The 27,781-nt window shown below is 44.5% G+C and overlaps 2 long non-coding RNA genes across 2 annotated transcripts; both read right to left on the bottom strand.

Moving 5' to 3' along the window:
- Window positions 1–2,362: 2,362 nt before the first annotated feature.
- LOC108639011 lies at window positions 2,363–12,890 on the bottom strand. The gene is made up of 4 exons (XR_001920199.1): window positions 12,831–12,890; window positions 12,016–12,096; window positions 5,831–5,965; window positions 2,363–2,479 (listed from the first exon to the last, which is right to left on the bottom strand). It is a non-coding gene; the product is annotated as an uncharacterized LOC108639011 (long non-coding RNA).
- Window positions 12,891–22,937: 10,047 nt separating this feature from the next.
- LOC108639006 lies at window positions 22,938–27,360 on the bottom strand. Its single transcript, XR_001920195.1, has 3 exons — window positions 27,320–27,360; window positions 25,692–25,942; window positions 22,938–23,035 (listed from the first exon to the last, which is right to left on the bottom strand). It is a non-coding gene; the product is annotated as an uncharacterized LOC108639006 (long non-coding RNA).
- Window positions 27,361–27,781: the final 421 nt, after the last annotated feature.

The raw sequence follows: 27,781 nt of genomic DNA, 5'->3' as shown, positions 1-27,781 counted from the left end.
ATAGTTTGTGATTCAAAGTGCTCTACAGTGTCAGGAAAACATTTTCCCCCATTAAACAAACAATCTGCCAGACAGTTTCAGGCTCTGTCAGTCCCTGTCAGTCTCCCCAGCAGCAGTTTGGCAGGTTCTGGCACACTCCCTCCACTTTGATCTTGCAAAAAGAAGCCTAGCACTGAAGGAGGGGAGGTGGCCATCCCTGTGATGTGACAAGCCTTTGCTCACCATGGTCAGCAGGAAGTCAGAGGGATGCTCCAGCAAAAAGGATGGATGTGGTCTGCACTGGATTCCTGGAGCAATACCTGGTCCATGGCAGAGCCACATTAGTGAGTCCAGGGAAGCAGTACACAAAGAAAAAAGGGCTGGCTACCAGTGTGAGCTGTCCCTCCCTGTACCTCAGGGCTGACAAGACTGCAGCAACAGGAGCACAGGTCTTAATCCCAGTTCTGGCACTTCCTTGATACTCCACGCTGCTGCCTGTGTTTCCATGCCCGGTCTCTATAGATTATTCAGGGCAAGCGCTGGCACACGCTTATGTTTGTCCAAGGCCTGGCAGGGCAGAGCTCTGCTCCTGCACCCATGGCTGGCTGAGGGCAATGCTGAGGGCAGTGTCCATGGGAAGCACTGCCTCAGGCAATACCTGTGCTGAGGACCAGGAGGGGCAGCAGAAGGGGTAGGTGTCCTCTGGGGGGACACAGCACGTCACACCCAGGAAGGTTTGTCCTCTGCGAAGGGACATTGATGCAGCAGATGAAGTGTTTTTTCTGCAAGGACACAGCATCCTTTCAAAATGTAGCAAATGCTTTCTCCAAGTTATTCAGTTACAGGTTCCAAACTCCCAAACTACACAAATCTCCTGAGAAAATGCAAGTCAGTCAGAGAGGAATCTTGGAGTCACTTCAAACGTTTTGCCAATAATTCATGCAATGAGATTAAAAAAGCCATTTCTTCCTTTGCCAAGTACACAGAGAGCAGAGTGTTCTCTATTGTGTAGGAACATCACAGCATGTAGCATTTGACAAGGAAAGGTCACTGGGGAGGGGCCACAACTCCTTTTTTAAGAGATTGCTACCGATGTCCTTTGGAAAAACTGGTTTTACTCTGTAGCAAAAGCCATAACTGAATGCCCAGCTAACTGGGCTGAAATACCTGCCTGTGGTTTCACTTAAAGAGATTCTGTTGGAGGGTTCTCTGCTCTCTATCTGACTTGGGCCCAACCTTCCAGTGGTGTAAATCAGCAGACACCCATTGATTTATCCTGTCTGAATACTTCAGTGTTCTAATCCACACTGCAGCACAGGCAAGATACCAGGCAGCAGAAATGAGCTGAGAGCAGAGGGTCAGGTTCAAAGGACTCTCAGGGTACAATGTGCCAGATTTCCCCAGACTTCAAGGGACATATAGCATTTTTTTCAGGGGAGTAAGAAAGCTACTCGAAACTAGTCCTTAGTCCAATGCAGTAGTACAACAAAAGAGAGAAATAGCAACCACAAGTAAACAGCCATAAACTAGTGATGCCTCCCAAACTACTTCTCCTCTTGCTTTGACAGGTGGGTGAGGAGCAAATTCCAGCCATGGCAGACCATCTAGTCTTCACTAGATGATCTATCACTTCCCTCATTCTCTAACGCAACAGTTGTGGCCCCACAAAAATCTAGCCACAGTGAACAGACAGGCTGCTACAAGATGTAACAGGAAAAACTTCTCTGGAAACACACGGAAAACCTTGGAAAACAGTTTGCTAAATCTAGCTACAAGTTGATGGGATGGGACAGGAGACCTCAAAATTGGAAATCTCTGGCAAAAAGCCACTGTGGTGTAAGCACAGCTCCAGACACAACACAACAGAAACACAGATCCAAAATCCCCTTTCATTGTAATAAAATTGGAGCTATTTCATCATGACTGATTTCATTGTGTCATTATCAATTTATCCTATGTAAAGTGAGAGATGACCCTCAGCCCCCAGGGAATTAAGAAAATGCTACAGTAGTGTGAGGAGCATATCAGGGGGCTCAGAAAATACCACTAGAAACTGCCTGCAGAAATCCCCCGACAATCTCAGACAGACCATCCTCACAGTGAGACACAATAGCAGGACAAAGCCAGGCAGCAGGGCTATTAGAGGATCCGTGGAAGTAAGAATGCAGGAAATAACAGGCTATCCAGCCAGTGGTCTCTCTAAGCACATAACCTGTCTCCAACAGTGACTGTAATTCAGAAAAAAAAACCCACTCTGCAAGAGGTAATTATATAACAAGGTAAAAGTAACAAGATTTTCATGCAACTTCCTCCCAAGCACTGGTAGCTTCCAGCTGGCTCCCCTACAGAGCAAATCCCATCCCAGACTTGACTGTACCTTTATATTTCAGGATTTCTTCATGATTCGCCTGAAACAGCCCATCTCTTTTTGTATCTTTCCAAGATCATGGCCTCATCAAATCATTGTACTGCAGAGTTCCATCACTAACAGTGCACTGGGCTGAAATAAAAACAAAAAAAGTATTTTTTTCTACCAGTGGTGAGTTACTGCTAATTCAATTTCAGTGGCTGCCAATCACCGATTTCTAGAGAGGGCCATGAAAGGCTACTTGTTTTGTTACCAAGCAGACAGAAGGCATTCTGGTAGTTGATAAAGAGTTTCTAGGAAATGGCAGGAGAATTAAAAAACCCTGTAGCAATAGCAGGATGACTTGTGTGTCTGTGGAGGGACAGCTTGGTGACTCCAGTTGACAGTATGACCCCCTGGCATGCAGGGAAGGCCTGTTTGCCTCATAGCTGCGAACAATTAACGGATGGAATTTGTTCTCTTGTAACTTGTAAACCTAATGAGCTGGGCTGATGCAGGGCTGCCAGTAAATCCCATCAACTCCTCTAATAGTTACAAAAGAGCCACTTCTTCATCTGAATCAGTGCAGATTACGCAACTGCTGCTTGCACCAGCATCTGAGCACCCCGCCCACTGCAGCTCACACTGTTTCATCCTGGGACATCACAGAAATCCCCAGTGGAAATACCCATGATTATAGCAGAGGAGGTAACTGAGATTCCTGGGAGACAGAAAATGGACTGTCCATTGAAAAGGATAATTTTCACCCTTGTGAGGAACTTTCTTAAGATGCATTGCGGTGGAAGTAGACATTACAGGACCATTAGTAAAAACTGTAGTGTGATGCCCAGTTTCTAAAGGTCATTGGTGGCAAAGCTTACCACAAAGCCAATGAAATGTTAATGTTTACAGCATGTACTTGTCACTGCTGGCCAGCAAATTCCAAAGATAAAACACAACAAGAATTCTGCTTGATGATAATATTTAAAAAATCACCAGTGGAAGCTTGTGACATGTTACAAAATGGCAAAAGGATTAGACATGTTTTAGGGATTACAAAGTGGAGAGAGAATGAGAAAAGCCCACAGAACTACCAAGAGTCTACCATTTTTTTTGTATCTGTGGATTACAGCTTGGTGGCTCCAGCAGGCTGTGGGACCTGCAGTGCACACAGGGAAGGACCTGCAGGACTCCTGCAAGATACCATTTATTATTCAGCTGGAAACACAGTTAACACCACTGGGATTTGGTCTCCCTCATAAATGTGAACAATTTTTACTTAGAGCAGTCAAGTGGCCAAGGGCTCCTTCAGCCTGTGGGACTACAGAGTACAGTTTTAAGCAGTTTTATTAACTTTAGTTTAAATCACTTCCAGTACTGATCCCCCTAAAGATCAAAGCTGTTCCATCATTTATACCTGGCAGGCAGTAAAATCCTTACGTAAATCTGTAAGACCCCTTGTTAAGTTTAACATTCATCACTTAACACTGCTTAGCTGCTAACCAGGGAAGAGTGTGCCTGCCAGGCCCAGTCAGTGCCATCTGCATCTCTGCAGCAAGGATCAAAGCTTCAGAAAAGGAGTCAAAGGCTTCGTCCAATGTCTGTTCCTCCAAAAGACACAGATGGGAGATGGTCCTTGGAGAGAGCATCTCTGTCCCCCATTTCCTCTATGCCCCCACAGTAGCTATGTCTGAATTCCTTAAGTTAGTAGGAAATCTCAGAGAGCTACAGAAAACATTTTGTGCCTAATGAGGCCTTCTTGGACCACAGTGTCATCAGACACTACCATGTCCTGCTAATGAGCTTCTCTCTCTGTGCAGCGTGGAGCTGCACTGAACTGAACTCTCCCCATAGGACAACATGGCAGGAACTGGCAGATTAAACTTTCCACTGGACCAGGGACAGTTGCAAGGCACTGGGATGGCATCCAACTTCAGCTAAGTGGAGTAGGGATTGAGAACATGAATTTATAACCAGCAACCATCAATGAGGCGTAGGGAGCCATGTGTACAGCATACACTTGGGAAAGAGGACTGGGACTAGGGAAGAGTTGACTTCACCTAATGTAGGACAGATAGGACATGAAAGGACCACATCTATCCACTACAAAACAATGTAGGAAAATACACAGATAAGACCATCGTGACTTAAAAAAAAAATAAAAAAGGCAGAAAACAGATATGTCCCATCAATGCTTGAAAGCAATGCATCCCTTCCTTGGATTTAGAAAATGCATCCTGTACAGCCAAGGATGTTCAGAAGGATATCCAGCAGCCCTAGGCAGGGGCTGTAGTAGTAAGAAGGTAAATGTCCCATCCCTAAGAGATGACAAGTCTGGAATGCAAACCATGAGAGGGAACAATGGAAGACAAGGAAGTGTAGAAAGTGTAGTAGCGTGAACTACACAAGAAAACAAGAGAAAAACTGTAAGATGGAGAGATGGATACCACCCAGAAGAAAACTGCAGCTACCTAACACAGCAGTTTCCATTCCACTTTGACTGGTACAAGTGCAGAGTCTCTGCTATGTGATGGGCCAAGCCGTTTTTTTGGGAAACACTTTTTCTTGAAGTTTCCTCCTCTTTTTATGTCTCATTTTCCTCCTCCTTCCTCTCTTCTACTCCCTGCCTCCCTCCAGGCAGAGATATGTTTCTCTCAGCTGCTTCTGTGCCTGTGACTTTACTGCATGGGGAAGTCAGTCCGGAAGGTCACCTCTTTCATCAAGTATTCTATTTGCATCCAAAATTGTATGTACATGAAAAATGTGGTCGTGTGTTGCACCTAGCTGCAGACGCAGATGAAATTCTGTGGAAAGCCTGATGCACACTAACCTTTGCAGATGGTGCAGCTATTGCTGAAAAATGGATTGCTTAATAAAGCATATCATCCGACATATTTGCTGCTTGGCTAGCCAAATAGAAGTTGTTTTTTGCACAAATTTCCTTGTCAAATTTGTCAATGTTCATGTCATTTTTGCTTTAGGTCACAGAGCAAGGTGCAAATTCTTGGCATCTTTACTAGTTGCAAGCCAATTTCGGCTATTTCTAACAATGAAGTGAATTTCTCTGAGGATAAGACACTCACTGTATGGGGAGGAAAGGAAAACAGCAGGAAGTGGATAATTTTTTTCTGATTTTTTTTTTGTTGCTTTCTCTCTTTTCTTTTTTCTCTTTCCTTCTGAGAGATAACATTTGCATTCATTTATGGACCTTGATAATTCATAGCAGAAAGAGGCCTTTTAGCCTGTTAAATCATTTATGTTGCTTGACTATTTGGTGCATGATGCACACAGATTTTTGCATTGGTGTACAGAAAATGTATCTCTTCTTGCAGGAAAACTTGCAAGAGAAGAAAAGATACATTCCTTTGGATTCTCAGATGTGGAAGTCAGGGGGTTCTCCCCTTCCAGCTGTCTGCTAGAAGAGTTTTAAACCTTCCAACCTCTTAGACTAAAAGCAACATAACGTTCTATCACAGATTTAATCTGTGTTGTTTGTTTACCTACCTGCTGTATACCCTTTGCCAACAGACACATCCTTGTCCCTGCTCAGACGCAAGGTTTTCAAGCCTCTTCCCTTCCTCCTGGGTTTCAGAACTTTTTTCCACAAGGTGCCTTCCCAGACAGTCATCACAAGCTGCTCTACTCAGAAACAAAAGTGAAGATTGTGATTACCATGTTTGCTATGATAACAACCTCAGCAAGGAGGGACTTCAAAAATGCACTGCACTACCATGAGGAAACAATACCAGCCTCAGGCACTGGACTTCATCAGGAGGACCACAGGGAACTTGGGCATGAAAGCAAATATGGTGCATACCTGCAAGAGCTCGAGCCCCATTCAAGTCTTTCCTCCACCTCATGGCATCACCGAGTCAGGTCATAGGAAAGAGGGCACTTCTGGGCCTTGGTGACTCCTCAGAAGACCAGATCCTACCCCTTCAGTGATGCTGCATGCAGTGCTGGCAGCATCCACTTTGGGGTACAGAGCTGCACATCCAGCCATCCAACTCGACATACCACAGTTTATCCAGACCTCCATAAGGAGGTCTGCAATTTAGGTGTCAGGAATGCTATTTAGTTTGCATTTCCATTTTTGTTCAGTAACTCATCAGATATGGTGTTTTCCATTTACTAGGAACAGATGCATTCCTCTCTGGGCTGTGCTGTACTCCTGTAAAAATTACCTTTCTCTTTGGAGGATTCATTTCTCCCTGAATGCCCACTCAATTCAAAGTCCTTTATCAAGTATACCCTTCTACAAAGATGCACCATTTGCCAAGTGCATCCTCCAGTGATCTATTCCTATAAAAGGAGGACTTTGCTGCAGGACACAGGCATTTGACATAATCCCATTTGCCTCCCGAATAAGCTGCCCCTTCAGAAAGAACATTCTTCTGCAAGGAACATTTTGTTTACAAGGTTTATTTTGTTAGCAGGTGTATTCCCACTAGTAAGTTTTTTCCACTGCACCATTTTTTTTTAAAGGTCTTGTTTGGTAGCCAGATAGCCGAGACTGCCTGTGATAAAGCCAGCACAAGTGATTAATAGCAAAGTCTCTGCCATTTTATTATTAATAGCAGTGTGTTGACTCAATTAAATCCAGCCTGCTTTTTTTGGCAGGCCTTTGCAATTATACATATCATTATGGGCTGCAGCCCAAATGCATCCTGGGAGTAGACCAGAACTCCACATTAACTTTTCTGGCTCTCTCTTTGCAGGTTGGCCACTGTAACATGTGGGCTATAACCAATCCAGGCTGTTTCAGGGATGGCAGAACAGAGGAAGAAGGAAAAATGGCAGAGGCAAGGATCACACCTAGAAAGTGCACGCTCCCTCACAGCCATAAACAGCCTGGCAAACGTATCCTGTATCCACCCCTCCACAGTGAACCCCATAAACACAGTGTAATCTGTCTGGACAGTACCTGTTACCAGCAGGGGCGATTTTCCAGCACACTAAGGGGTGTGTTCAGTAGTCTCTTCCAAAACAGACTTGCAAGCTGATTGGCCTGGCTTGAAGAGGCACTGAACTGAGGTTCAAGCCTTTATTGGAGAAAGGCTCCAGCAGATTGTTTCCTGGTGGTAAGAGAGTGATCTCCTAGTAAAGCTGGAATACCCTAAACCCAAAGTACCCCAAAGTGGGCTGTAGGCATACTCTATTGATGAACATACTTGCTGCCACCTTTTGACACATCTCAACTAGCCTTTTGGGAGGAAAACCAGTCATGAGCCTAAGGCATAAGACTAAGACCAAGTCAGGTTCTCAGCACTGATAATGGACTCCATGTATGATTCCAAGCGAGTCTTCAAAGTCCTGGGATATTTTCCGTAGCCTTCAAACTCAAGGGATCCATGAGTCATTCAGATCACTTGTTATTTGGTGGCACCAAGCTTGGGTGCCTAAATGGTCAACAGATATGCGTAGACAAAGGTAGGTTGCCTTATCTCAGGTTTTGAAGAAAGCCAGAGTCTGGGGACCCTGGACAGGTGGTGAAGTGAAGCTTTGTGGTTTTCTCACAGCCTTTCATGAAAGCCTATCCATAAAATGATGTTCTGTTAATCACGGGAGAAAGCTCTTTTTGGACATTAGACTTGTATATAAAGCACCTAGCACGGTGAATGTTTGATCTGAGTGGTAGGCCTTGCCATCACTCAGATAACAAATAACAGACATGAAGTGCTGGAAGAACAACAGGGTCTGGCCCCTTGCAAAAGCAGCATATGTTGCTCAGAAGCACTGACCCATCACTGTCCTTTGCAGACTGGGTGGGCTTCATCTTCCTGCTAACCAGAACAGGCAACTCCAGTGACACCCTCTAGCATGCATACGATCTGTGACACCTCTCACTATGACTGCTGGATTTTTCTTCCCAAGCCCACTGCTCTCTACAGTTGTAGATCTAGATTCTTCTCTCCAATGAAGACTGGAAACACCCCACCTTCCTGCAGGCACCTAGGACACTACCACTCTTCCTATAGTATTAGGGGAGATCCCAACAAGCCACAGCTGAAGCCCCACAAAAAAAAAAAAATAGGTCCAGTTTCCCATTACTTCAACACAGGGGGCTTTTCAGCTGAAGGCTCTTTTCAGCTTGTGCTACTTCATCTTCCAGAAGCCCATTAAGACAGGAGGGCACTCTGTGCTTTCCATCCCAGCTTGGCCTGTTTCCATCCATGTCGTCCATCTGGTTTATTTGCTGGCATCAGACAATCTACAGCTGTGGGGCTCTTGCTAAACCAGGGTGGAAGAGTTTAAGCACTTGGCCTATAATCTCCTCCCAGTGCCTATGATGCCTTTCAGGAAATAATTCTGCTGCTGGAAAAGGGAATGCAGAGATGTTCTGCTGTCCACATTCCCCTGAACAGCTCTCAGCAGTGCAGAGAGGACTTTGTACCCAGCTCCAGCCATTGATGAAGCTGACAGCTGCAGAGTGGCAGAGCTTATGATGAGTAAGTGCTTCCCTGAGGAACCTCAGCAACATCAGCAAGCACCACCTCTGACAACACTGAATTTAACTACTCTTAGCATGCCTGGGAAAGACCCAGGGAGTTCTGTCAGACAGGAGGAGATTCACATATAGCAGTGGGGAGGACAGGGCCAAGAGGATTGATGGAGATATTTGCAGGTTTTGTACAAACTTGGTTTCTTCCCAGACAAAAGCAGCTGCAGATCCATGGATGTGGCTTGCAGGAGTGCCTCTCCTAGCAGTATGCCTGCTTTGCCCGTGCCTATAGCTGTGAGAAAGATAAACACAACTCTGGATGATGGTCTTCAGAAATCTACTTTAAAAAGGTGTACCCTTCATGGACTAGGTGGACACCACAGCCATGTCCACACAATGACTGGGCAATGCCACTTTGTTTAAAAATATGTTAAGAATCTAAGACATTTGTTATCTTCTTGTTTCAACAGGAATCTCATTTTGATTTTTATATAGCACAAAGGAGGGCTATAAAGATGGTGAAGGGCCTTGAGGAGAAGCCATATGAGGAGTGGTTGAGGTCACTTGGCTTGTGAAGTTGTGTCAGGGAAGATTTAAGTTAGGTATTAAGAAAACGTACTTCACCCAGAGGGTGGTTGGGCACTGGAACAGGCTCCACAGGGAAGTGGTCATGGCCCCAAGCCTGGCAGAGTTCAAGAAGCGTTTGGATAATGCTCTTAGGCACGTGGTGGGATTCTGGAGACTGACCTGTGCAGGGCCAGGAGCTGGACTTTGATGATCCTTGTAGGTCCCTTCCAACTCAGGATATTCTACGATTATATGATATATAGCACTGACCATCTATGAAGCTGGGCAGAAGAAACTGACTTTTCTTGCAGGATATTAGAAAAAATATTCAGTTTTATTCCAAAAACATATGCTTTCCCCATTACCTTATAAATCAGATGCAGACTTGACCCACATCTCAAACATGACAGAAGGGGACTCAAGCATTACTATAGAGAACCCAGCCACAGCTCAGCACAACAAAGTTTAATTATATAGAGCAACATCACATATCCTGCTCTAGACACGGGGCTCCTGACTTTCAGTGTGATGTCGGCAGTTCCATCACTTCAAGGTCTTTTTATTTTTAAGGGTGATTGCAGAGATTCAGAGAGGCCAAAGTTCTCAAGCCAGCTGGTAACAAACCAAAATGCTTATTACCTCAGTGAGTAAGTCTGCCTTCCTCTGAGACTTCCCTTAATCCCAGGATGAGTGACCACCAGAGAGGAGATGATCAGACACTTGCAAGGGCTGTCCCTGTCGCCCCAGGACCAGTTAGTGGGAACAGAGCTGTTATTGCTTCTCTGTTATCAGTTACGGCAGGAGATTCCTTGCCTTGTGGCTGAGGCTGCGTTGTACATACGACTCACAGAACATAACTAAACCATGTAAAATGTCATCCTGTGTTTGCCATTAATAAGCTTTCAATTAATAACACAAATTTCTGAGAACACCCCAAGCTTGAAATTCCGCACTGTGCTGCCTAGCAGAGCCAATCAGGGCAGTCTCAGAGCCAAGCCGTAATAAAGCAGTTTTCCTTTCCAGAAAAGATCTCGCCTTGCTGCTGTAGTTGGAAAACCCCACCCCATGCACATATGGGATAAAACATCCCGTAACTTAGAGGATCACAGGAAAGCTTCCAAACTGAGGTGCAAAGCTTTTGTTTTCAAATATCACAAGACCTGATTCTGCTTACTTCCTGATGTAAGTTACCCCTGATGTACATGGGATTGATCAGCTGTACTAACAGGAAGACAAGAACTGGAGCTGTATTTAGGAGGACCATAGTCAAAATTTAATGTATCCAAAATCACAGGTACTAATGTGATGCCACCTGACACCAGTTTTTCCACCACATATGCAGTTTTTCAATACTCATTGTATACACATGAGCTTTTTTCCTTTTGTAAGCACAAGTACACAGGAAACCATGGGCAAATTTAAGCTTGTATTAAACGTACGTAAACCTTTCTGAAGGTAGATCTAAAAAGCCTGGCTGTGCATATACCCCTCACACACATAAAGGCAAAGATAAGGAACGCATTGCCACCCTTCCAGGCCCTGCACCCTCTGCTTCCTGTACACAGCTCACCTACCTGGAAGAAAATACCTTTCTTTCTGGCATGCAGACAAAGCCCCTCAGCATTCCCAAGGGCACTCTCTCTCACAGACACACAGAGCAAAGCATCTTCCTTATTTCTGCATTACTTGTGCAACTCCTTCCCTGTATCTATAGTCTTGTACAATCTCTTGCTGTCTGTACACATCCATGTTCACAATATACCTTGTGGATAAGCAGGCATGCAGACAGACAAGCTCACACACACACACACACACCTCCCACCCCCATGAGGAACCCCAGGTATTGAGAGGTAATCCTCCTGGCTCACAGAGCCCGGTGAATGGAATAATTAATTTTCTGACGAGCATGAATATCACGCAAAGGCAGCCACATGGATATGGTGGAACGCTTCCAGCCAATATCCATGCAAACCGGATATTTTGATTCACCCATCCCCAGCTTCTGCTCTCAGCAGTGCTGACAGCAGCAAAGCTGAGCTTGCTGTGCTGTTTGGGAAGGCCTCACAGATCCGGCTGGCTGGCCTGGATGGTAGAAGACATCTGAACTATCATGCACAGCCTGCTCCTCCTCCCCACCAAAGACAGGGAGACCTTGCCACCTCCCACACCCTAACCTATTGCTCCCACCTGAAGTTAGCTGCCCACCAACACCCACCCCACAGCTCTGGTCTCTGGGGCAGGGGAGAAAACTGCACAAACAGTATCAGTCTGCTCAAACCTGACAGTCCTCCTCAGTGGAGAATTAAGGGAAAGTCCCTGATGCAAGGACACTAATTCTTCAGGCTGCAGATCAAAATTCTCCTCCCATCCTGGCATAAGTCTACTTGTTCTCCTCTGTTTTACAGTTAAAGGTTAAAAGTGCCTGTGTAGAGCAACTACAGACCCTAATTCCAGGGAACAGAGGAAAAGGGAGCTTAAAGAAGGACAGAGGATGCTAGGCAGAACAGTATTCTTAAGACAGTGGTTCAAACTGCACCCAAACCCAGAGGATTCCCAGTTACAGAGTTATGATATTCCTAAAAACTATAATACACAGCTCTTTACTTCTGTGCAAATATTCAGCCAGTGTTGCTATAGCATAATTGACCAGTCTAGACAGAAACAGAAAGAATGAGCTTACCATGCTGGACATCTGAGTCCCATTCCCATCTTTGACTTCAGCTCTTCATGTGTTCAGGGACAAGTTACCTCTGTTCCACAGCTGTAAGATTAACACAGAAATACTTGGCCTGACTGTTTTGCCTGTAAACTCAGATCACCAGATCATCAAGAACTCTTGTCAAGAGAGACCAAGACAGTGTGAGTTGCCTTATAACAAAATGATCCCTCGCTGCTGTAGCAAGAGCATAAGCATGTATGGCTAGAGACTTGCAGGCGTGATTATTTGCACATTGCCCATGATATGCATGTGTATCTATGACCCTTGCACGGTGCCTCACACCATGCAGTCTCTGCACACATCCCACCTCTTAAGTGCTTTTATCTTGGAATTCCCATCAGGGAAGAAAATATCTGCCAAAGCTCTTTCCAGAAGACCTGAGGCCAGGAACATAGCTGTATAGTCTTAGAGGGGAATTTGCTGAGGATTTTCACAAGAGTTCAAGTCTGAGCCAAACTTCAAGGCGATAAAATAAACTTTCCATTGTGCAGGTTTGGGTTCTATCAACACTGTGGCTCTGACGCTTCCCAGTACACTTGGTTCTTTGAATTTTTTCATCCACAGCCATGATACTTAAAAATCGTGCTTGGCTTCGACTGGGAACAGGCAAATTTAACACTCCTTTGTATGTATGAGAAGAAATCTTCTAATCTCCTATTTTTCTCTAAGAAGAGCTAGGAGAAGAACCCAGAGGAATTATCTTACTGCAAAATTGAGGCTTGCAAGTAAAAGCAGAGTCATGGAATGAAGAAGTAAAGGTCCTCGGTCATGCTGACCTTGTTTTTTCAGCTCCTGGGGTTGTTGTCCATCCACAGGAGCTCAGTATGTCACTATTTATATTTGCTAGTAAGTCCTACAAAAGAGGGAAAGTATTGTTGTGTAAGTCATTGCCCCAGTCCAGAATACACTGGGAAATTCTCACAGATATATACAGTACAGAAGCAAACAAAGACATCCAATTATCTTCCTAGTAAAAGATAGATACAGCTTTTCAAAGGGTGACATACCAAAGTGATAAGGAATTAGTCAAAACCCTGGATTAGATATGGGTTCAAAGCACTCTCCTCATGCTAACACAACTTCCCAGCCCTCCAGGACGGGCTGAGGCTGCTCTTTCCAAGACCCTGGGATTAAAAACACATGAAAAGAAAAAAAAAAACAACCAAACAAAAAACCACCATCAACAACAAAAGCAAATAAACAAACAAACAAAAACAAAAATCCTCAAGTTAACCAAAAAAAAAAAAGAAAAACAAACATCAGCAATTAAACAACCCCACATGGGTGGAGTTTTCAAGAGTACCAAGAGGGCTTAGGAGGGCAAGTCAGTCAGATGTGTGCTTCTAAGTCCCTCCACTGCTTTGGAAGACTTCCAGCCCTAAGAGTAAAATAAAAGGCAGGGGATATATATGGCTGCTAGGCTAATGAAGCTTAATTTTATCCAGCTCCTATTTATTCTTTGGTTTCGCTTCAGAGCACTGATTTCACATTCCTGCACCTTTTAGATATGCATATATATTTCATAAATAGGCAAATGTATATACACAGTCCTGAGCATGGGAGTATGTTTATACATGTAAAGCAACTGGGTATTTACAAGCTGTTTCTAAGGTTATAATATCCATTGCTATTATGAACTGCTTCATTAACCTGTCAATCACATTGCTTTCTCCCTTTCACCCCTCTCCCATGTTACTCTGTGTGTTGGAAGTGAAGCATGTGTGTTTGTGTCAAGTGTATTATTTCAGACAGTACAGACACACAGACACACATGGACGCACGCCCAGAAATTAATATGGTTTCATTGGTGCCTCCCCAGGAGCTTGGCTCTGGCCTACCCTCTGGACTTTGCTAGCCATGGAGATGCCTCTCACAGTCATTTATCACCCAGCCCCTGGCCAGCGGCACCGGGTCCCGGCATTGTGTCCCCAGGCTGCCGTGCAGGAGGAGGGGCATGTTTGCAGTGTGGTTGCAGTTTGGAAGCACTGCTGATGGACTAGTCTCCAATAAACCCCCCAAAAGTGCTGATATGCTGAAAGCAGCTGACACTGATGGATCTGCTCTCATCTTGCCTTTCAGTCGGCTGCAAGAGAGAAGAGAGAGAGGAAGAGAAACAAAGGCAGAGATTAACTCTTTTGTCACAGAGCTCTGCAGTTTTACAAGGCAAGATAAAGCTGCTGTCCAGGTTGGGTGCAGATGGGACCAGCTCAGCACAGTCTGTCTGATTCTCTATGGAGTACAATCTGGGGGAAAAAACAGCCTGAACTGCACAATGATTTACTGACAGGGCCTGTGCTGCCTAACTGAGCCTTTTAACTTTCCTTGCAGTTACAATCACAGCCAGGGAGACCAGCAGACACAGTCCTGGGCAACTGGTTCTGGGTAGCCCTGCCTGAGCACGGGGCCCGGCTGGACAAGATGACATCCAGAGGTTCCTTCCCACCTCAACCATTCTGTGATTCTCCCAGACCTGCAGGCCAGCCATTAAACCAACAACACTTGCACTGCTTTGGGTGCCACACAGCATAGTCAAACCCACACGGCACAGACCCTTGAGGTGTGACCCAAGCTACTCAGCCAGCAAAGCACACTCCTGTGGATGCAGGCTCAATAAACACAGGCATCCAGCTGGATTCATACATTTCTGTGTACGAAATCATGGAGTGGATTTTGTTTGTCTGTGATGTCAGGCATCAGACTAACCAGATCAAGTCTCAAACTGCTGCTTGTGATACCCCTCCCTAAAGCCAGTCAGAATGTTTTAATATAATTTCATTTAATCAAATGAAGTTTTGCCAAAATTGAGCTATTTGGGAAACTGGGTCCATTTGGCTCAAGTTTTTCTTGAGAACACCTTAGTTCCAAGGGGCTCAGATATGAACCCCCAGTCTGCATTTTTATGTCGTTCAGCTGCACAAGAAGCATTTGGAAAGTTTCCCTCTTCTCTCACTGGATTAGAAACTTCATCAGATGCCAAGGAGCAGGACTGTCAACTACCAGACCTCCTTTCTGAAGGACTAGCATGATATCCATATGGATTTGTCTTTTCCCCACACAGTCATGTACAGAGTTCAATGCAAATATGGCTGAAGATTCACACATCTCTTTCAATGCCTTTGCCCAGTCATATTTAACACTGACAATGTCACAGGTACAGCAGGACCCCAAATTCTCACATGCCCAACTGCAGGACCAAATGTCCTCAGAAAAGCAGACTGCACTACATTAAGCCTAAATGCACAAGGAGATACCCATACTAATACTACTAACAAAGGGTAAAAATAAAAATATTAGTGCTAATTCTTATTAATAAAAATGCCAAGCAACATTCTTCCTCCTACGGAAAATCTCGTTTCATTTGTAACCTTGATTTTCCTTGATTTGAAGAGAGGAGGTGGGATACTTTTTCTAGGTAATTCTAAAGAAAAATTTCTAAATCCATATTGAAAAATTGATCATTTTCCAGATTCAACAGAAACTGCCAAGTAGCATCTTCCAAAAACAAAGTTCATACTTTTACTCAAGAAAAAGAGAGACACCTTGTCGTGGGAAAGTCATTTTCCCATTGGGAAACACTGCTGAGCTCTAACGCTGCACAGCTCTAATTCTTGTCTGGATTTTTCAAGCCTGGTTTATCCTGCACTTGAGTTGCACAGTTCACAAGTATTGCCAGCAACTTCAGGCAAACCAATCACTGGGCGAAGTACAAATTAACAGGAACAAAGGCAGAAGCCAGCCCCAGCTGAATGTTAGGGCTGTTCCAGGGTTTCTCTCAAGATCGGGGTGCTCTAGTGCCATGTCCTGTGCAGCTTTACAAACACACAGAAAGAACCTGTCAGATCTGCAATCCACCATCAGCATAACAGTAAAGACAAGTACATTACACTTGGACATGGACACCCTCTGAAACACAGACACATCACCACAGCAAAACCTCCTGCTCTCACATACACTCTGCTGAACATGCAATCCTTTCTGAAATACAAAAAAGATCTCCAAGCCAACAAACGAAAAATGGGAGGTTGGGGTGAAGAGTCCTGAGATTTGTCTTTATTTTTCTTTTTAATTCCTAGAGAAAAAAGGGCCTTTTAAAATAAATAAGTAAAATAGTAGTAAAAGCAATGTTTCCTGATGAAATATTGATGTCTTTTGCCACATCTTTTCAGGTTTTGTCTATTGTCACCTATTTCCTTTTAATGAAAAATTCTAAAAGCTAAATCAAATCCCAGAGTTTAAAAGGGGTTTGCAGACTACTACTCCTATCCGGAGGATGATTTAAAATGAAACCTTAAGTAGAGGTCTGTTCTAAAGTCTGAAAACAACTTTGAAATTTCAAAGTTCCCCACTAAACACAAATAACAATAATGTCACCATGTCAAACGCAGACAGTCTTGGAAACAAACCCACCAAGGAATTATCGATCATCTCTTCACATGTCCTTAATAAAATCTTGGTCTCAAATCTATCCACAATATGCCATCTGCCACACACTGAGATGAAATATGGTGTGTGCTCTTGGCATCTAACACTCTGATGAACCATTTGTGAAATCTCTGCAGAATTTCACATTCTCAGTAGCACACTTTTCTAGAGGAGTGATTTTCAACTTTAATTTTATCTGTGGGCTCTTAAAAAAATAGATCTGCCTCTGAAGGGCTTAAAAGAGAATCTGTAGATAGTTACACAGCTGGTTTGAACTTGCCTTTTCCAGCAACTTTTACAGACTCACTTAGGAATAGCTTGAGTTCCCCAGGCAGTCCTGTGGACCCTGTAACCAATATTTGGTGCTGTAAGGAAGGGCTACATGGACTGTCTGAATGGAGGTCATGGAGGTTTCCAGTGCCAGGGTTAGCCCTGCCTGCGAACACCTCTGAGCAAAACCCATCTTCCCTTCCATCTCAAAGTGCTGAGAGGTGCTTAAGCAGGACACTTGAGCAAGTGCCTGCTTTCAAGTACCTGGGGATTGCTGATGGAATTCTTCTTGTGCTGCAGGTTGGGCACGTGTGCAAGCTGTGCAGAAGTGAAGCCCTAAGCAGCCACTGCAAAGCTGCTCCAGCCAGCGAGCACTGCCCAGCCACCAGAGCTCTGTGTCCAGGGAGCACATCCAGGCAGGAGATGGCTCACCTTCCCAGTCCATGCACCCACCTCAGTTCCCTCCACTCCCAGCTAGACCACAAGGGCCCATTTATTCTAAAATATGAAATTTGTGTTGTTCCTTTATTGTTCTTTAATGAAACCCTGTTTATTCTAGGCTTTTAATTCTTTCCATCTATTATGTTTAGACAACTCATTAACAATCATTTGTTATCATTAGACTTCAATTTTAAACTCCTTTTCCCAGAGGAGGCAAGGCAGTGCTTTTAAACATATTTGCATCATAAACAATTTCTGGGCCTCGTGTGCCATCTATTACCCCAGCCTTTCCTCCCTTCTTACCCGGGCAGAAGGTGCTGAAAGAGCCTTATCAAGATTTTGGCCAGGTGCAGGATAATGCATGTTTCCCCCACACCTGGAACCACTGGGGGTTCTGCATTAGGACAGCAACCCAGTGCATTAATAGGGAACTCTTGAAATCCTAGGTCATGTAATGGTGAGCTGCTCCTTCCGCTGGGATTAATGACTACATGCTGCAGCTGAATTCATTAGGGCCTGCTAAAGATAGCTTGCTAGCCTGGGATAATGCGTGGGCCTCATTCTGCTCATTTATGGTTGTTCAGCTCCACTGGATTTAGTGAAGTCATTCCTGATTTGCAGCAGGGTCCCTCGTGTGCATGCTAGATAAGCACTACGTCACACTTTGCATTCATTGACAGCTCCCAGTGGGCAAAAATCTGATCCCTGTTATGTTGGCTAAATCCAGATCAACATTCACTGAGGCTGCAAGGCATCCCTTGGAAATGTAGTGGCATCAGTATGCATGGAGTGTGGCCCACATGATGAAATTTGCTTTGGTAGAAGGGAGGTTCCTTAAGTTGTACAGAAAGCAGGAAAATAGTTGCCTTTCTCCTCATGTTTTTTCTAAGTTTTGCTTGCTGCTGTATTCATCATATGCTGCTCATCACCAACTGTGATTAGTAAAATGCAGGAAAAAAAGAAATCACTAAGCTGGAATCTTTTAAAGTATTATTTTAATTTCCAAAATCTCATTCCAAATTATACTTGGAAAATGTTGGCTGTGACAGGCATGTCTCCTCTTTCCCACATCCCAGTGAGCAAGCCAATGACACATCTGTTCAGAAGAAGTTTAGCTCTTATTAGTAGCATTGCTAGATCATCTCTGTCATTGCCAAGTCTTGTGCTGGTGCTAATGCATTGTCACTGTCTTAATACCCTGGAATTTGGCTATTAAAGTTCAACTGGTGGTGCTACCCCAGGTCCACTAACATGACAGGAATGCATATTTTAGAGCTGTTGTGTTTCACTACAGCCCCTGCACCTTTGAATGGCAGTCCAAAAATAATCCACTCACCAAAGGCCTCAGTTCTACCCAGCTCTAAGATTGTGTTCAGCTTTAAAGACTTGGAGGACATTCACTGGCCTTTCACTTGTCCAAAAGCCCCTTCACACCACCAAGTGCAAAGGAGGTATTGCATGCAGCCAAGGTCTGCCGGCTGAAGTACACACACAGGAGAAGAGTAGGCTGGACCACCACACCTATTACAGCTTTCCATGTGGATGCTTACAGCTTATAAGAAGATGAAAATACTTCATACATAATATTGTGGTCTGCTCATGGAATTTTTACACCTCTGATGAACTCTACAGCTTGTGCTAGAGATAATGATGATCCTTGCTGCAAGGCTCCATCCTGTATGCTAAGTAAAGTCCTGCCATTTTCTATCCTTCCTGCTGTTATTCTGATCCAATTAAAGTCATTGCAGCTAAGTGAAAAGTTGTGATTGACTAATTGGATTTGGGAGGGCAAAACACCCATCAGAAGCCAGGTTTAATTCAGGTTTCCTTAAAATTTCTAAGGCCACTGGCAGGCTAGAAGAAGCAGCTCCATCCTTGGTTGGCTCCAGCTCGGAAAAAAGAGATTAGTTAGTTGCGGAGTGAGCTCCCTGCTGCCTTGTGTCCATGGAGCTGACCAATTCCAAGGCCTGTGTTAGAGTCTTTCATTTTTTGGAATCCACCTTCTACAATGGTCCTTTACATATCTCTCCTTTAAGTCTCTTGTTCCCAGTTTGGTCCTGCACCATTCACCATCTCTTCTGCTTACTCCACACATCAGCGCACTTCCCTCCCCAGAAACACGCCTTCCCATGGTCTTGAGGGGTACTTCTGTGCAAGTCATGTACATGACTGGACTGCACTCCTGGATGTGGGACATGACTGAAATTTCTCTGAAGTCAAGTGGAAGTTTTACCAGTATAGTTGAAGAGGTTCAACACGTGGAAAGCTCTAAGCACTTCTCCAAACACCGAGTGGCCAGCTCCTTCCAAGTGCCCTGGATGTAGATCCCTGGGGTTCCAACCATGCAGTGAGATACATACAATAAAAGATCGGTTTCCATGAGCATTTAAAAGTGACCAGAAGCCTATCTGTGATATTTTCAACATAGTCATTAAAAAATGGTATGCCATATCTGCTAAAACCAGAAGTTTCACTGAAATTCATTAAAATAATTAATTACATCGTAGATTCTGAGTACCTTCTGAATGTTAAGCTTCTAATAAGTTCTCAAGCTATTTATTCTGATTTAATGCTCATCTTGGAACAGAAACATTGATAAGATAACAAACTGAATGGACCACTGATATTGTCATATCCTCACGTGATTCTAAGAGTTGCAGAAACTTCATAAAACATGTAATAAAAATAAAGAGTTACTAACACTACCACCCAAATACACAGTAAGGCACTGGATAAGAGCAGTAACAATCAAGAAATGTATCCTATCAAATGTTAACCACAATAAACAATATTTGAGGTGGACTCAAAAATTTTCAGTTTTGGGACACTTTCAAAATATTTTTATATTTTTTGGTTTGGCCCTTTTATTTTCCTTTCTTTCTTTTCTTTTTTTTTTTTTTAATATCATGTTTAATAATTTAGAAAATCTCATGTATTGCCAGTCTTGCACCCAAAACACAAGACTTACAAGATCACTGGGCATGTTAAGAAGCCTGTCTATTAATATTTGTAAACATTTTCAGCATCAAATACTTGGAAGAAGAAATCACTTGAGCCATCACCTGACATATTTCTGCTCCTATTGAAATAAAAGTGTTAAAGAGAAACAGTCAAAGAAACAAATCCCTTCACTTCTACCTGTTACTTTTTCTTCCTTTTTTTTTCTTTTTTGAGAAATCATTATTTTTACTTTAGTTGACAATGGCGGTGGAAATATACTCCCTTTTCCACTATTTCTAACCCCCTTGAGGATTTTTCGGGGCCTCTTTCAAGGGTTCAGCTGAACCCTTTTTTGCAAGCCTGGTCCCCCAAGAATGTTGCTACCAACAAAATTTTAACATCATCACTGTTTTTACAAAAATGCCTAACACATGATTCTTTCCTTATGGTCTTGTCAGTATAGGACCACAAGCCAGAAATTGCCAGGACACAAGTTCCCAGCTCCTCCAGATCTTGGCATTGACTGTCTTTCAGAATCTGGCCCCTGAGGCTTTGCAGTTGGCTCCTGAAAAGAAAAAGGGCCCCTCCTTAAAATCACAGTCCGTGCAAGTTTGTGTCTTCCATGAAAATTAACATGCTGGACAGCAGATGGGACAAACACATGCTAGAGGCCAGATCCTTATTCTGGTTACACCAGCATCATCTGCAAAGTTGAGGGAACAAGGGCAAACAACAGAACTAGAGCAATTTACATGAGCAGTAGGTCTGCCTTCCTGCTGGCTAACAGTAACAGTCTGGATTTTCAGGCAGGGGCATGGAGAGAAAGAGAGTGAGAAATTACTACCTTTATACAAAATTGCAGCCCACTACAAAGTTGTTCTAAAAGGACAGTGCTGTGACATTTCACATCTGATTCAGATGCTTTAAAAAAAAAACAAAGAACAACACACCACCACACCACTTTGCCAAGCAACAGGCTCCACAATTGCCTTTGGAGAGCCAAACAGCCTCCAGGAATACAAAGGTGACTTAATTTCCCCCTCTTTTTTCCCAGTGCCTCATTTACACCTCCTCAAAATACATACTTACGGCAAAAATAATGACAGTGCAGTCTGATGGAATATTCCAGCAGCATCCTGCAAAAGAGCAAAGCCCACGGTGTTCAGACAGTGCACAGAAGAATAAAAGTGCTTTGCATAAAAGTAATTCTTTCTTAGGAAGTCTTGACCTCTTTGATTGGAAGACCCAGATCCTGAACCAATTTTTTTCTCCCTGCCCAACTCTCCCCTTGATTCTTGGCCTCACTGATTTGAGGACACTCATTCCTTCTTACCATTTCTCTTTCATAACTTTTGTCTGGTAACCCTCTGGGCCAGAAGGACCATGCAACCTTGTGTTCTACCCAAGTCCTCCTTTTCTGATAAAGTTTTCACATATTCTTTGGGATACAAAGTCTTTGGTTCCTTCCACTCAAGTTACACGTAAACAGAATTTATTCCTTTGTGCTTTTCAACGGGAATTGGCACTTAACTTCCTAAGGGTGCTGTGAAAATTCCAACTGGACACTAGGCACAGCAGGGATTACCTGTCTAGATAGTCAGACCCGACAGACACTCGTGGATTTCTGAAAACAGTAAATTCAGAACAAGCATCTCCGCTTTTGGATCCTCCAGCAAGTATAGAACAAAGATTTCTGTGTTCCCAGGTCAAATATGTCTCCTTCATGGACAGGCTCTCTGGACACATCTGGCATGTTATCAGAATAATTTCCATTCAGTTTGATCTAATGTTCATCAAAGTCAATACTGACATTTCCTGGGTCATGCCAGAGGTCCAGTAATGCTCCATACCTTCCCATACATAATCTTTTAATTACCTCCCACTAATTACTTCTGCAGGGAGCTTTAAGATTTTCAGTCTGCAACACCTCTTCCTGATGGTCTCTGGATCAAGTCTTTGCCCAGGAGAAGGGGACTGGCCTGACTCATCTTATAGGAAGGGTTCTGCAGGCCCCTCTGACCCACAAGAGGCTCAACAGCAAGCAAAGGAAAAATATATTTATCATCACTTCTATTGATCAGGATCTATTTCCTGCAGGACTTTGAATCAGGAAACTCCAGTCACATCTCTGCGTACACACATGCATGTCTGTACGAATGTGCAAAAACAACTGACCCCAAAGGTCAAAGAGGACTGCCACTCCAAGATATAAAAAAGCTCTCAGCTCAACTTCAAGGAAAAGGCAAAAGAAAATGATCAGAGAGAGCAAGAAAGCAAGAGAGACAGAGATAAAGAGAAAAAACCAAGGGGAAGATGATTTTCTATCAACAAAACAGCAGGGACAAATTCTAGTTCATCTCATCGGAAACATCTCCTTCATGTGCAAACACCGCCTGGAGCCAGCACTAATCTCCCAGATTAAAGCCTTTTAATAGCAATTAGTCCTCTCTGCACTAACCCACTGGACACTCCAGTGCATATTTGGGAAAGGGGGGAGACTAGAGGGAGTGTCACCAACCGTTTAACTCATAAGTGCCCTGATGTGTCCGAATCCTTATCTTACACACACGTTTGTGCACAGGCCAGGATGCCATGGCAGTGAAACCTGTTTGGATTGCAGCAGAGAATGGGATCACAACAGCTAGATCTGGGTGTTGCATGTATACTCAGGTATACAGCTGGATCAAGTCCAGATCCAGGATGGAGAATTTCAAAATGGCACTATGGCAAGCCAGAAGCATTAGCCAGCTACAGTTAGAAGCACTGACATACCACCAGCTCCAAGGGCTATCCCAGCTGGCAACAAGACACAGCCACAGGCAACAAGATGTCCTTAGAGTTACCTTCATGCTACCAGCCTGTTGAAGCAGCCTTGGTACTGCTCTCCCTGAGACACCTTCCACCATCTCTGGAGAAAAGGAAGAGGAGAGATTTTTTAAATTGTTTTTGGTTGGTTCCTCTCTGCATGCCATCAAAGGTCTTGCGTTGATCTCTCTGTGAGTGTTTACAGGAAACACGAGCTGATGCCCCATCTGGGTCTGGCAGAGGGCCTCCACCTCCTGCACAGATTGCTACACCAAGAAAGGTAGATCATACAGAAAAGAACCTCAGATTGCACAACAGCCCCTATTAACAAACTGAGCAGCTTGGTTGAAATGGCTGAGAGGGGGAAGAGGAAAGTAGGGGACGCTGGTGCGAAACAGTAGTGTCTGTACAGAGACCCTGAACATCCCAAATGGCAAGCCAAGCAGAATTTTTTGGAAGGAGCCACATGAGCTGCCCTTCAAGCTATTAGACCACACAAATAGGACAGAAGAAAACCTTCCATGAGGTGACTGTAGGAAGGGGAGGAAAAACTATTCTGGGCAGCTTTCACCCTCTTCCTCCCCTCTTCCCAGCAGTGGGAGCTGCCAGAACCCCTGCACAACCCTGTGGCACCCCCCACTCTCTAACACACACACACACACACACACACACACACACACATACACACACCATCCATAGGGGTAGTGCAATTACTATTCAGGCTGGGGGCTGAAGATAGTCTCCTGGCCCTTCTTCTAATGTAAGGTTATTGTAATTGATATGAAGGTAATTGATAATGTGTTACGGTGAATAATGTCTTCAATTTTCTGCTAAATCCCATTTTTGTAGCCATCTGGGCTCCTCCAACTGCCCCCCTGGGACGCAGAGTAATAGATAGTAATTATTCTCAAGTCATTTACTTTTTCAAAGTGTTTAGTGCTTATCTGTTTTACAATTAAAATGGAAACGACCCTGATTCACTTCCTTTCTTTTTTATTTAAATAGCATTCAGACACACACACACTCTCTCCTACACGCCCTGGAGCCTGGAGGGTGTGTGCCTGTATGTGCAAGTGCATGTGTGCGTGCATATTATTGTCACAGAGAAACACGCAGGGCAGAGGTATGTAGTTCCTCATGCACCTTCACTTTGAGGCACTGTGAGAGCACAATCACACAACACTAAGAAATACAAATTGTGTTCCTTTCCCCCCTGCCCCCCTCCCGCTTGTCCCCATGGTGACGAGCAGAGTGAATGCCTCAAAACACCCCACAGAAACACCCCTAGGGAGGGATGCATCCAGCACACAACAATACACACCTCAGCACATCCCAGAAACACGACACTACCCCAATACTGGTAATCTGTATAAAGATAAACCTTCAAGCTTTAACAACACGGACACAGTTATACCTAGAAGAATACAGCTAATCATATAAATGTGGAGACCCCTATTAATATACAGCAGTATATGCCAGAATGTACATGTAAATAAACTAATGCAAGCTATTAAAAGCACCACTAATGAAAAACATACTTTGCACAGCAGCTAAACCTATTTCAGTATATGATCCAAACCTCCCCAGTGTTAGCCCCTTTGAGTTCCGTCTCAGCTTGTGGTATGCTAGGTGAGACATAAACAAACATATCTACCATATTCATGGGGATCCACTGTGCTAGAATTAAGGATTTCTGCAACAGTTGTAGCCTAAGCCTTGGTAACCAAAGCACAGGAACATCTGCAGCTACAAACTGCCTCAGCGAAACACTAGCAAGGAGGGCTAATAGGAAAATGGTCCAGGAGCTTTCCTGGGGCCAATACTTGGGTGAGAAAATCCAACTCATTTGAAGCATGCAGAAATAAACCCGGGGGAAACGCTGCGGTTTCTGTGATGGTTTGAGGAGGAACCTGAACCAGTGACTGTGTCAGACCCAGGCAAGTGTGTGGCCCGTAGGGCTTCAGAATGAGATTCTTCAAGTAATCTTCAGATGCTCTCCCATCACCATCTCTGTCCCCAGCCTGCAGGCCACTCTTACTGCAGCAAAAATTATCTCACTGCTATCTTAAAGTTTCTGTCTTTGTCACAGAGTCCTAACACGACATGTTCAGGCAGGTACAGACGGGTGTTGAAGCAGAAGCTGAGGAAAGTGGAGATGGTGAGGATTTTGGGACAGCCCTCCATAGTGTTTTACAGGCTCTAGGCTTCAAGCACTCATCCAGAACTCAAATATCAAACCTTTTAAAGATGACTGGCCATGTTCAGTCATAATTCAGAACACGTGAGTGGCTGGCATCCAAAAAAGCCCAGACTTCTGTATCTCAATACAGACTCAAAATTTAGGCAACTATTTTGGGAAAACCTTTATAGTACTGTATTTGGATTATAAACCAGATCTTTCCAGATCAGACACAACTGTGTAACCTTGGAGCTCAAATCCTCCCTGGAGACAGGACAGGAGGAACCAGGTGCTCCATCCCATTCTTTTGCTCCCCAGCTAGAACAGTTGCGAACAGAGGCTGATGCTTCCCCCCAGCAAAATGGAGGAGAGACACTGCCCCCCAGGATGGTACCTTGCACACTATTCCCTCTCCAAAAGCCAAGATACCGAACCATTGCCAATTTCAGCAGATGGATGATTCAACCTTGTGTAATTAATTTAATTCTGTAGATATATATTTTTTCCCATCTGAACAATCAGATGACAGCTTCCACAACCAGCCCCACAACCCATATCACCACTGCCCCAGCAGACATACAGCCAAGGCTTTCCTCCATTCTCCCAGTAAATCTCTGGAGTGCTGCTGTCCTTTGCCGTCAAGGTAAGAGTGGCCCAGACCTTTGAGCAGGAAGATCCTGTTGTTCTTTTGTTTGAGTTTATAACTGTTTGGGGCTGTTTAGTTGGGTTTTTTCCCCCGTCTTCCGTCTCTTTCTGTTTCCTTTTTAATTCTTTTTAATGACTTTCCCCGATGCAATCGGCAGAGGACCACGCAGAGACTGCTTCCCCCTGCTGAGAGGGAAACAAGAGTGAGGGAAAAGGGCACCAAGGGAACTGTTCACATTCTCTATTCATCTCTGCCAGCCTCTGTTCCCTGGTGACTAGCCCCACACAGCCCAGCTGTGTGGAGTTAGCACGGAATGAAGCAGAACCTGAGCCAGGAAAATCTCAGCCGGCACCACGGGATTTGGCTCTGTCAGCCTTGTCAAAGGCTGTCCTAGGTGTCCTAGCCATGAGAGTGGCCCATATGGTCCTACCACAAGGGCAGCAGTGTGGGTTGAGGAGGGGAAAAATATGTTGTTTTCCATGAGTCCAGCAGAAGTCCCCCTGACAGGGAGAGTGGCTGGAGACCACAGCTCAGCTACTAGGGAACACACATGAGCGCAGCAGCTTGGGAAACCTGCTGCTGGGAAGCCAATGAGCGTGGAAGAAGCAAGCTTAAGACTCCTGCAGTACTCACAAACTCTCTAGTCCAGGCACTCCCAAGTGATGCCATCTTTTGTTCCAGCAGCTCCCCCAGCTCCAACGTGGGAATGAGCTTGGTAGAAGCCAGATGGCTCTTCCTCTGTCTGCTCCCTGGCACTTGGCTGCATATGCATCAGGGAGCAGGGTGACTATCTGGGCAGGCAGGACTGCAAGGTGGAAGCACTTTTCAAGGAAGCAAAGTTTGCTCCAGCTGGTTGCATTTGGTGAGGACCAATGCCCTCTCCCACAGGCAATGGGAGGCAATCCACAGGCAATGCCCTCTCCATCTCAGCCTGCTGCAGGGAGCACCTCACCTTGGCAAACAGCCTCTGCCCTGCCCTGGGACAGCTCTGGAAAAGCTGCTGCCGCCATAGCAGGCTCTTCTGATTGCCAGGCTGCTGTTAACGAGCCATGCATGTTCCAGGGTTGCAGGGAGAAGGGGAGAGCTCTGAGCTGCCAATGGCCTGGCCTGGAACACAGGAGCTGGTGACTGGTGAAAGAATCATGGGCTTACTGTACCGCAGCTCCGCAGGGGACACCTGTCCCAAACGATCCCTCCCCTAGGAGGAGCCTGTTTAATCCTTAGTTTTTCCAGAACCAGAGGAACTGTGATCTCTGTTGCACGATATAACAGTTGTTTGATAATCAGTTGTCTTCCAAACAGGAAATTTCAAAGCATTTTGTACCCAACAGCTTGCTAGCGTTGCTTTCTGTTGGGGGAATACATAGCATGTGCTCTATGTTTTCATTGATTCTGGAGGTTTTCCATGAGGGAAAAGGAAAAACCTCAAACTACAAATTCCTTTGAAGTTCCCACTGATCTGTCAGCTTTCAAGCAGATGAAAAGGATGCAGAAAAAGCAGTGGGAAAAAAAGGCAATGCAATGACCCAGTTACATTCCTGTTGAGATAGATGTATGCAGACCATCCTTGGCTGAGGTATATTCTGAAGCACCTTCAGCCAAGATTCCAGCATCTGTGTGGTGATCTCTGCTGGTGCTTCTATTCTCCATCAGTTAGCAAGGGCTTTTACTACATCACCTCCCTCCATTCTAGGGATACTTGTTTCTTTCTGCTTGTTAGCAGGCAGGCAGAGAAAATGGTTGTTTACCTGCTTCTTGATATCATTCACTTATACCCTGGGAAACTGAGCTTTTTACACGCATAGTCTTCTCGTCCACTTTCACATAAAACAATTCCTTAACCTTTTCTCACAGGCCTTGTTTTTCCGCCCTATGGCAGCCTTCAGCACTATATAAGACTCCATTGCACTATGCCAGAGAACTGCTGGGACCTCTTGTGTCTCAGCAATGACCTTAGCATTGATAAAATGCAGACCCTAACATTTTCTTACTGCAAGAGTGCAACATTAGTGACTCCCACACAG

The sequence above is a fragment of the Manacus vitellinus genome, unplaced genomic scaffold, assembly GCF_001715985.3.
Source record: "Manacus vitellinus isolate BGI_N305 unplaced genomic scaffold, ASM171598v3 scaffold_15_pilon, whole genome shotgun sequence".
Classification (NCBI taxonomy): Eukaryota; Metazoa; Chordata; class Aves; order Passeriformes; family Pipridae; genus Manacus; species Manacus vitellinus.
This window is presented reverse-complemented; position numbering and strand designations above follow the sequence as displayed.